The sequence below is a fragment of the Polypterus senegalus genome, chromosome 15, assembly GCF_016835505.1.
Source record: "Polypterus senegalus isolate Bchr_013 chromosome 15, ASM1683550v1, whole genome shotgun sequence".
NCBI lineage: Eukaryota > Metazoa > Chordata > Cladistia > Polypteriformes > Polypteridae > Polypterus > Polypterus senegalus.
Window position 1 is genome coordinate 39,763,934 of NC_053168.1, and position 11,067 is coordinate 39,775,000.

At 37.1% G+C, this 11,067-nt stretch overlaps 1 protein-coding gene across 1 annotated transcript in view; it reads right to left on the bottom strand.

Moving 5' to 3' along the window:
* Window positions 1-5,223, bottom strand: part of LOC120516124 (retinoic acid receptor beta-like) — an 878,498-nt gene extending 873,275 nt beyond the window's left edge. The window contains exon 1 of the mRNA XM_039737583.1: window positions 5,079-5,223. The gene's annotated coding sequence lies outside the window, so the exon portion shown is untranslated. The remainder of the gene's footprint in view (window positions 1-5,078) is intronic.
* Window positions 5,224-11,067: the final 5,844 nt, after the last annotated feature.

Sequence of the window (11,067 nt, forward strand, 5' to 3'; positions counted from 1 at the left end):
AAATACAAAATAACAAAATAACAAATTAACCAGCTTAATCTCTGGACTTTTGTAGTGGCCTCAGTGAGAGAGAGCTCAGCAGATGTCAACAGGAAGTGTTCCACCTGCAGTGTTTATGTGAGCAGAAGTGTAGGAGTTCTCCTGCTGCTTACGAAAGAAACAAGCTGCTTCTTAGGGCCCTTGTATTCCAGACATTGCAGGTTTGGGACTGGCAGCTGGCAGTTACTACAGTGCAAACATTCAGATTGGGATAGATTGTGGCATATGCAACAAACTTTACAACAAAACACTTGGTGTATTCGGCAGAGTTTGCACTGTGAAAAGGTGGAGTGTAGTGGCATGTCGGTGTTGGTGCAAAAAGATGGAACCTGAGTGAGAAAGAGCTCAGTTAATGTCACCAGACGTGCTCTGCTTGCAGTGTTTAGAGGAGAGCACAGGAGCTTAGACATTCTAATTTACTCATTGTGTGTTCCTGAAGACCTTTATAATCCAGATTTCATGGGACCCTGGCGAGCAACCTGTCAGTTACAACAGTGCAAATGTCCTGAATGGGGTAAATCATGGTGTATGTAACCCACTCCACGACAAAACAACTTTTCTTAACAGAGTTTCGGTCAGTCAGGTGGAGTGGCTTGACCACTTGCCCATCTTCTAAAATCTTCTAAAGATTTATTCCTCTCTTTCTCCCACAGGTGACAACCAACCTTCCTCATAGCTTTAGGGAATTTTAGTTGTTGCCTAAGTCAAGCGCATCTGGGTTTGCAGGTGACCTGATGTATCAAGGCTAGTCTTGCTACGGGTCTGTGATGTTCCTGTTTATCACAGCAGCAGTGAGCACAAGACAGGAAACAACCCCAAAAGATTGTGTTTCTTATTTGTGCCACCAAAGAAGATGGCAGAAAGCAAATATTTTAAATTGATGCACCAACTTGGATGAGTAGAAAGAAGACACTGTGCCTAAAGTGAGGAAAAGGCTCTATATAAGGTAACATTGACGTATGGTAGGGACATTTATTTCAGTAGATGTATAAAGTTACACAACACAATAAAATGAAATCCATCCATTCCATTAAAGAAAAAGCATGCATTTGGTAACATCTATGTCGGAATGAACATGGGATAACGGGATGAGATTTACATTTTATGAAATGAGCCTAGAAAGGAAAACACAGCATTCAATCAAACAGTACAGTGAAAAAATATCAGATTTGTTATTTAAGGGTGATCTGAACTTCCAGTTAGTAAAATAAAATCAAAAAGAGGTGTTTTGTAAAATCCTCACTTCTAGTAAAAGGTCTGAAAGCTGCAGCATCAACATTAAAGCATTGAACAAACTGCCAACCATGGCACCCAGCTGTATTAAACCTGTTCAAGTGTTATTACGACATTTGATATCATAGAAATGTGCAAAAGAGGCAGAGTGGCTAGAAAGTGGAAAAAAAGTCCTCTAAGGATCAGAGCCCTGAGGACACTTCTTTTTATAATTTATAATAACAAGCACATTTAATGCTTGAATGATGATAAATCAGATGAGTTAACACATAGGGTAGGGTCAGAATGCTCCTTACAAACAAACTTGGCAGAATATCATATATGAGCCGTTGAGTGATGAAGCAGTTGTAACCAAAATAACTGAAGAATCTCACATGCAAGAAAGAAGACTATGAGGTATAATTAGATAGAGGGGGAAACTTGAAGCTTGTGATGAAGCCCCGTAGGTTCTAATGATTTCACCACTATCTGCAAACATTAAAAAGACTACGAATGTTGAGTTACAGAGCTTCTTAACTGTAAAAAAGATTATGCTGAAGGCCTATAATGCATATCATACATATACTGTATGCACATAAATTAAGTTAAGTAGTAGCATCCAGAAAACCTGCAAGTTATAATCTGATATATTTTGGACACATTAGGTGCTTTGGAATTTGTGACCTGTCCAGTTCTGAATGGCGGTTGACATGAAAAACTTTGTTACATTTATATGTCATAAACACGAAACATTCTAAACTGAGAGATTCATTAGCAAACAAGAAAATGATTTAATTTTAAGGTAAGTTAGAAAAGAGAACAGAGAAAAATAGGGTGAAACTTTATATTGTAGTATTGTGACAAAAAGACATGAAATTATAAGAATTAAAAAGCAGGTGTAGAGGAAGAAGTTTACAATATGTAGTGCTAATAATATATATACTGCGGTGGGCTGGCGCCCTGGCCAGGGATTTGTTCCTGCATTGTGCCCTGTGCTGGCTGGGATTGGCTCCAGCAGACCCCCATGACCCTGTGTTAGGATATAGCGGGTTGGATGATGACTGCCTGCCTGAATGACTGATTGACTAATGATATATATATGTGTGTGCACATGCACATAGGGGACAGCTGAAGGGCCCTAATGACTACAGTTTTACTGCCATTCCAACTTGGCACTGCGTCCTAATGCCTCTCTCTCTTCCTCCCTCTGCAGACCGGTTGACTGACAGGTAGAACACCTCTGATGTCACTTCTGGTGTCTGTCCACCTGGACCTGCCTCTTCCTGCCAGAAGGGCCCAAAACCAGAAGCACCGCCATCTTAGGACAGTTCTGTTTTCAACTGGCATCTGTAGAGATGACTCCACAATAATTACATGTTTTGTTTGAATTTTGTTGCATCCAAATTATACTGTGTGGCTGTTTTAGCACCCCAACACTTTATCACTGTTTATCATTTCTGTTACTATATGTATATATTTTTTTGTTTTTGTTTTTCCTAATGACAATATACAGATTAAAAATGGATTCCTGATGAATTAAAAAATGCTGTTTATAATCTTGTACATTATGAAACTCTCCTCATGGCATTTGTTGATATATATACTGTATATATATATATATATATACTGTATATATATATATATATACAGTATATATATTCACTGTGTATATATATAAGAAAAAAAGAAATATATATATATATATTTAAATATTTGTCCATTACTTATCAAATTATTATTTTTTTTTTTCAGAAGTAATTTCTGAGCATAGTATATAGAGGTCAATCACCTACCATTCAATGTAACATTTCAGCAGGAAAATACAAAACTGAATCAACATTTATGAGTCTATGTGTTAATTTTACAAAAGTATTATCGTGACCAAATTTCTAATAGTGTCTGTTTATATTCATATATGTGTAAGTTCTTATACTTGACCATGTAAATTATGTTACACATCATCGTCATAATTAGTACATTAAGGAATACAATGGCTTTAAACAAGTAGTCCATGAAATGAAGTGCGTACGATACGGCCTGATCATACTACACATTATTCCACATATCTATAAAACTTCAAGCAGATTGGAACTTCAAAGACTTTTGAGCAGCGAAGCCACCAGGGCTCACTACACTGGGGATGAAACAATATGACTTCCCCTGAAGGACTAATGCAGACAGAGATTAGAATATAATTATAAATGGTAAAACTGCACAAATGTTAAAGCATAATGTATGTATATCAGACTATAGAGTTAAATGTAATAAACACTCTTTTATTGTGGCTTTAAAATTATTTTAAACTCACAGTTACATTCTGGAGAGTAACAGCTCTATAAAAAATACTACAGGGCTCTCTATAAAATATAATCGTATATATATATATATATATATATATATATATATATATATATATATATACTGTATATATATTTTTTTACTTAAAAGCTCATCTCAAATAATCATCATTTTTCATGTGACAGCAATTAAAGGAAAGCCCACATTCTTATAAGGCTCATTTCAAAATTGAATTTAACAGTGCTTGATACCAAGGCTTCAATAAAATTGACACATCCTTAAGATTGGATTTAGCTGTCTGCAAAAATGAATTTCCATTCTTTTGACCCTGAAGATCATTGTTATGATGCCATCAAGGTTTTTTTCCTCCCATTTTTTAATACACGGACCCAAGGTGAAGCTGAAAATTGATTTTGAAATTATGTGGAGGTGTGATTTATGGTTTAAATATAGATTATGCCTATTTTGTTTAGGAAGGACATCAATGTACCACAGGAATATTCTGAATCTTCTGTAAATACAATAGCAGAAATGTAGATTTATTATTTATTAGACTAGCTGGTAGTTAAGTATAAACTAATAAAATAATACAGTTTTCATTTATTGTTATATAATATGTACAATAACTAAACAAAAAGTGGTATGCATTTCATTTTAATGTACTGCTTAAAATAGCCTTTAGTATGTTTTTCAGATAAATACACAAAGTTCCCTTCAAAAAGATGAATTTTCTTTCTATATGGTTTGACATTTTTTGTTGACATCGCTTCTTAGCATTTTATAAGGAAAGATCTGAATGACAGAATAAAACTTTATTGCTGTGCAGTTGTTAGAGCCATTCAGTTAGAAATGGTAACGTAAATCAGACTGCACAATATGCAAAATATGGCAACACACGGCTACACACTTTTCGGACTCCTTTAACATCCCTTAATATATAAGATACTATTTACCTGTTTCTCAAATGCAAATATATTCCGTTTCGCCTAGACAGATGCTGTTTTTTATATTGACCAAACACTGCCACAATAATTAGCAGCTGAACTATATTGTTACACCTTGCTTGAAGACTGAAGTTAAAATTCATATTTTCAAAATGACTGGAACAAAATGATCTCAAGGTTTTGTTCTTTACCATCTCCCAGTTATTTGCTTTGATGATGTTGATTTCTACATTACAAAGGTAGAGAAAAGCCAATCAAAATGACACCTTTTATTGGCTAACTAAAAAGATTACAATATGCAAGCTTTCCAGGCAACTCAGGCCCCTTCTTCAGGCAATAAAAGGTGTCATTTTTCTTGGCTTTTCTCTACATTTATAATGGCTAACACGGTACAACACCCTAGTACTGCATACATTACAAAGATAAACTGACTTTCTCAGAGACTTTGAATGCTACTTTTGGTTTGTAGGGCTGCATTTCGAGTTAAAACATGAGCATACTTATTTTTGTATAATGTAAAAAAAATGTAATGTAAGTAAATGATATTATTTTGTAAATATGAAAAAAATATATATTTCAACTTACCAGCAGAACTCCTTATACTGCTGATTTTTCCCTTCACTCACGGCTTGATCCCAAAGTTGATCTTTCTCGTTCTGTTTCCAAATTTCCCAGAGTGTCTTAGGCGGCAAGGTTTATCAGCGACGCTCTACTTAAGAGCACGATTGCCTTGTGATATTAATTAGGTTACCAAAGTGAAACATCTCAGTTTTTCACTCCAGAAAGTGGTGGCGGGGCACAGTACTTTTACCTATTCACTATTGTGGACTGCTGTAAAACAGCACAGCTGAGTTTCTCAATAAAATCCTGGCAGGTTACAATGAAGGCAATGACTCAAACAAAACCCTTTGGTAATGTAATAATTCAAGTGCTCGATTATATGTCACCGTGCTTAGCAATGGAAGCCTCCGTTGGGAAGCCGTGGGAGGCCTTCTTTTGAAAGTATTAATCCACTGTGGTTTACAGCTTTGATATCAAAAGACACGGACTGTCTATTTTTTGCAGCTTTCAGGCAATAATAGGGCTCGACACATGGTGTGTGCTTTATTTATGAGGCAAAACTCGTAGAGTACAGCACAGTTTAGATAGGCTAAACATCAGTAACACGCTGAGGTTCAGGCTCTTTCACCTCAAGATCCAGGGGTCCCAAAAGCCAGGAAAGCCCCTTTGTTCTGGGAGAGAATAATTAGAAACTGTATGTATGAGCCACCGCAACAGCATGCGGAAAGATCTAAGCATGGAGCAGACTGCTTCTTTAAACCTGCCTGCCATGCACAGACAGCTGCAGCACATACTGACGTGAGAATTTTAGAAATGTGCACAATGAAGGCGCGTACAGTTAAATGGCACTTGGATCACATCCTTTTCTAGGGCGCTTGTATCTTTAGGTCCTACGGGAAGACATTTGTCCATCTTGTTCCTTAGCTGAATCAAATGGGCTGCTTTGTGGAAGAATCCTAAAAAAAAATGGACTTTTATGGGCTACGTTTGAAGGCATTTGTCTTCCCTTGTCTTGTATGATATACACAGATCTTACCGCAGGGTATGTGGCCAAGTGGACAAGAGATTGGACTGGTAGTCACAAGACAGAAGATTCAATATGAATTGCTGTTTGACTGGGTGACCTTGAAGAAGACACTTGAACTCTCTGAGCTCATGATATACTTCATCAAGCATTGTGTTGTACTTAAAAAATAATCAGCATGAAAGGACCTTTAATCTAGCCAGTTTTGATCCTTTTTGTTCCACGTTAACATGCTTGGGCTGCAGTGGTACATAAAATTGCATTTTGTGGCACAGTCATTAGCACCTAAATGCTCCACAGATTTGGGTTTGCTCCACAGACTCAACATTGTCTATGGGGACTCTCACTAAAAATGTGAAAAGTACTGGGTGAGCGCAAGAATGTGTCTCGTGATGACCTGGCATGCATTCCAAGATTGGTTACTGTTTTGCTCTTGATGCTGCCATCATCACTATATTAGAAAATGAAAAGCAATGCATAGGTGTATGGATGGAAGAATACTGTGTCACACACATGCGCATGGGAGGCATCTAAAGGGCTTAAGTAAGGGCAATTCCGAATCGGACCAAGATGTGGCAGAGTGACTCTTTTTCTCCCTTTGCAGACCATTCATGGAAGATTCCACCTGGCCTTTGTGAAGTCACTTCCAGGTCCGAGCCTATGGAAGAAGACCTTGCTGGCTCCAGCCCCTGTGATGTCACGCCTGGGCTCAAACCTATGGCTGAAGACCCTTGTGAGTCCGACCCCTTTGACCTCACTTCCTGTCTTCCCCTCCACCTTTCCCCTATTCCCTCAGTTCTGCTTTGGAGTCAGTTTTGTGCACATCAGTGCTGTTTACATTTTCACAACTTTGCAGCCAGGATACCAGATATACGGATGGCTGCCCCAAACCCTGCTGTGACTCAGAGTGGAGTTTGTGGCAACTGAAAAAAAGCTTTGATACTCAAATGTAATACAGTAGCATATTGCCCTAAATTATTGAGGTACAGAAACTCATATTGGAGTCTAGGCAGCTCCTCCAAATATCCCTTTCTTTTCCCTCTTCTTCAAATATCTCTTTCTTCTTCCATATCTTCTTGTCTTCTGCATCTTGGTCTGTTACACCCATCACCTGCATGCCCTCTCTCAGCACATCCATAAACCTTCTCTTCCTCTTTTCCTTTTTCCTGGCAGCTCAATCCTTCATAGATAGATAGATAGATAGATAGATAGATAGATACTTTATTAATACCAAGGGGAAATTCACACTGCCAACATTCAAAGTTCCTAACCTCAGTTCCACTCTATTTACCTTCCTCCTCTCCTCCTGCCTCTGGACACGTCTCCCCCCTCTTCTTCTCCTTCTTCGGCCAACAGTAGCCCAATTTCCACCAATACCCTGTTGCCTAACAGTACTGGTGGTGACTGTTGTTAACCCGGGTCTTGACCGATCCGGTATGGAAATTTGTATTGTTGTCTGAATGTTAATCTGGCAAAATTTTACACCAGATGTCCTTCCTGACGTAACATTCCTCCGGGCTTGGGACCAGCATGAAGAAACACACTGGTTTGTGCATCCCCTGTGGCTGGATTTTTCAATTTGCTAACAATGATATTCTTTATTTTTTCAATATGGTAGCAGTAATATTCTTATTCATCACCATACAAGCTAGTTACCATCCCTTGCTCTACCAGAATGCACGGGTAGGTCTCATCATATGCTAAAAGTCCAGTTTGTGCTTCTGTCCCTTCCTGCTCTCATCTCTGTGGCTGCACGGAACTCGAGTCACAGCAGCTCACTTCTCCAGCTCCATGAAATCAAAGTGAGTAAGTGACAGGATGTTCGTGTCCATAAAAGTATAAGATGCAAGTAGTATAACTTCTGAAGAAATGTATGAAAGGTGGCTTGATGACGTTTTATGGTACATTGACTAAACATGTACTCAGTATTTCTGTTACACTAGGAACAGCCTCATGGCTACATTATTTAAGAGTGCAATGGTTCAGTATTTCACAATCTGACACTATATCTATCTATCTATCTATCTATCTATCTATCTAATTTATCAGCAAAACACCTCAATGATCTGCCATCATGGGCGCCGGCAGGGGGGTGCAAGTAGGTGCACGTGCACCCCCCCTAGCTTTTGAAAAAAAAGGAAATGGAGAAAAAATAAATCTTTCAATAATAAGAAAAACGCGAAAAATAGTTTTTATTTTAAATTTTTAAATTACAATTAGACGTTTACATTTTACAACTATACATAAACAATCATTCACTTTGTTTCTAAAAGAGCATCTCAACTTGCTTAAGACAACTGGGCGTGTCTTAAGCAAAAGGTAGTATCTAATTATAATTTGAAGCTTCGATAGTGGTATATTTTTGTCATTTGCATTCATTATTTTGTAATTATTACGTAAATAATAATATTTTGCATTCAGAGCGTGCTATTATTTGTGTATTGTTATTATATGTATAGGTGTATAGCTACAAAATGTATTTTCAAAATAATTATGCAAATGCGAAAAAAAATGTAAACTTTTTTTAAAATTTATAATTCCCCCAACCCCTTCTTTCTACGCCACTAATACTTTAAAACCCCGAAAAATAATTATATCTATTTTACAAACATACAAGTATATAGTGTACAGCTAGATCTCTTTTTACGCCGAGTGTATAGTTCCGACTTATGAGAGAACAGTGCGCTTTAGAGAAAATATTTATCATAAAAGTTGTAGAACTTATCAATGTCTACAATTTTTATTTGAAATATTTTTCTCTAAAGTGTACTGTTCTCCCAGAAATCGGAACTATTAACCGCGAAAAGAGGTCTAGCTGTATGTAAGTGCTTACAAAATTACATTAAAAACTTAAGGAAAAAAGCACTACCTATGCCACTGAATACATCAATAACATTTTTAACTATATTCCAGTGATCATATGATAACAAAAAAAAGTCGATGATTTTTTGTCCGAAAATTAAAAATTAGGTCATGCCTTAAGTGGTTAATCTATCTATGCAAAAACTGACTGCTCTGTACTGTTCAGAGATAGCGACTGTATTGGCAGGTATTTAATGGGCACATACATATACAAAAAAAGTTTTTGTTGCGGGGGGGAGCGTAGAAAGAAAAAAATCTCTTTATGCACCCCCCTGAATTAAATCCTGGCGGCGGTAATGTCTGCCATCTATCAGGTTTAGATGCAGCCAGCTGTTTTAGCTTGAGACTTCAGCACAGATTTTGAATAACCTTTGAAAAATATAAAACTACAAACAGCCACACACCCTTCACATCCAACAACATCTAACAATAGCACTTGAAATGGAATCTGCTGTCTATGAAAGCATGATATTTGTAAAATGGTATTAAAAAATATATTTTAAGTACACTACTAGCACATGTAAGTACATTATATTATCACTGTTATTTTTTTTTATTTCACTCGCTGTTATAAAAATGTAACAGACAAAATTGTGATAACAAATGCTTTGAGGATGTGACTAGACAATTTAAAAATGCTCCAATTTTCAAAGTTGCTAACCAAATCTTTAGAAACCTTTCTCATAATTTGCACCTGAATGTTACACCATGCAGACATTTTCTTGCATTATCATTCTGGACCATCCAGTACACCTACTGCCCCCTAGAGGCCCCTGCCATCCTGTGCTAGCCTGTCTGCTTGCACTACCCCTGCCAAAGTGAATGCCGTTCCTCCAGAGGTCTCTCGTGGGACTTTCCATTCTCTGTGGCACAAATATGGTGCCCTTGCCTTTCCTTTTCTTTTTGTGTGAATGATGTAAAGCAGAGTTTTACATCTGTCAATGCCCATAAGACACCTGGTCAGTATAAACTTTCAGAATGTATCTTAAAAAGCAGAAGCTAATAATTAGTATTCATGTTCAGTGACATATTTGATACAACACTGCAAGAATGTGATGACACAGCAATTACAGTATCTCTCTTCCAAATACAATAAAATTGAAATAAATGACTACAGACCAGTGTCACTCACTTCTATTGTGATGAAATTCTTTGTAAGACTGGCACTAGACAAATTAAATGTAATATTCAGACAGTTTGGATCACTTCCATTTAGCATATAGTCACAAATTGTCCACAGAAAATGCCATATCACTTGTACTTTATACCAAATCTAGACAATAAAAACTGTAATAATAGATAATAATGCTGTAAAAGGGTCCAGTTGATATAACACGACTCAGCATTTAACACTGCTTCACGATCAAAACTAAATAGCCACTTTCCAGAGCTGTGACTTATTGTCACCCAGAGGGGAGCTTGCTCAAGTATTGTCCTCCTTGAGTGGCTCTGTTTCATTCATTAAATTTGCCAATAACTCCGCCATCACACAACTGATTACCACTGGCTCTATAGCATCCTGGTACATTGGACCACCAAGCACTACAGAATAGAGTTCTGCATTGCTGCAGGACCCAGCTCAACTTTTTGTGGTGTGGGACTAAAATTTAATAGTAGTGAGTGGATGCTGATGAGTAGACTTTATTTATCTAAGATATAATTTATTTAATCCATTCTTCAACCAATACGATAATTTAAATCTGTGGCAACAGGCAAGACCTGTTCATTTTCCCAGTTTTAAGGAACCATGCTCAGACATAAGTGAGGACTAGCAAAAAGAAGGGAGACCCATGTCTGATATCTTGTGTTTTATGTAACACAATAGAATAGAAAAAAGAAAGAAAAGGTCAAGATGACTGCTGAACTTGTCATACCAGTAAAACTTTCAAACTATTGTATAGGTGAAGAATGGAGAGAAAGACAAATTAACAGTGCTATACCAAACCTGAAATTAGCTCAATTGAAAGCTGTAATGAACCTCTTCTTTTCACTTAGCATTTGAAAAACACAAATTGCAAAAGGCATGGCTGGGATGTCACTACTAGTTTGTGGATCTTACTTCTTCTCCTAACATATACACCAGTTGATGAGAAGGAACAGACCAGTTTGGTCAATCCATTACTAAAA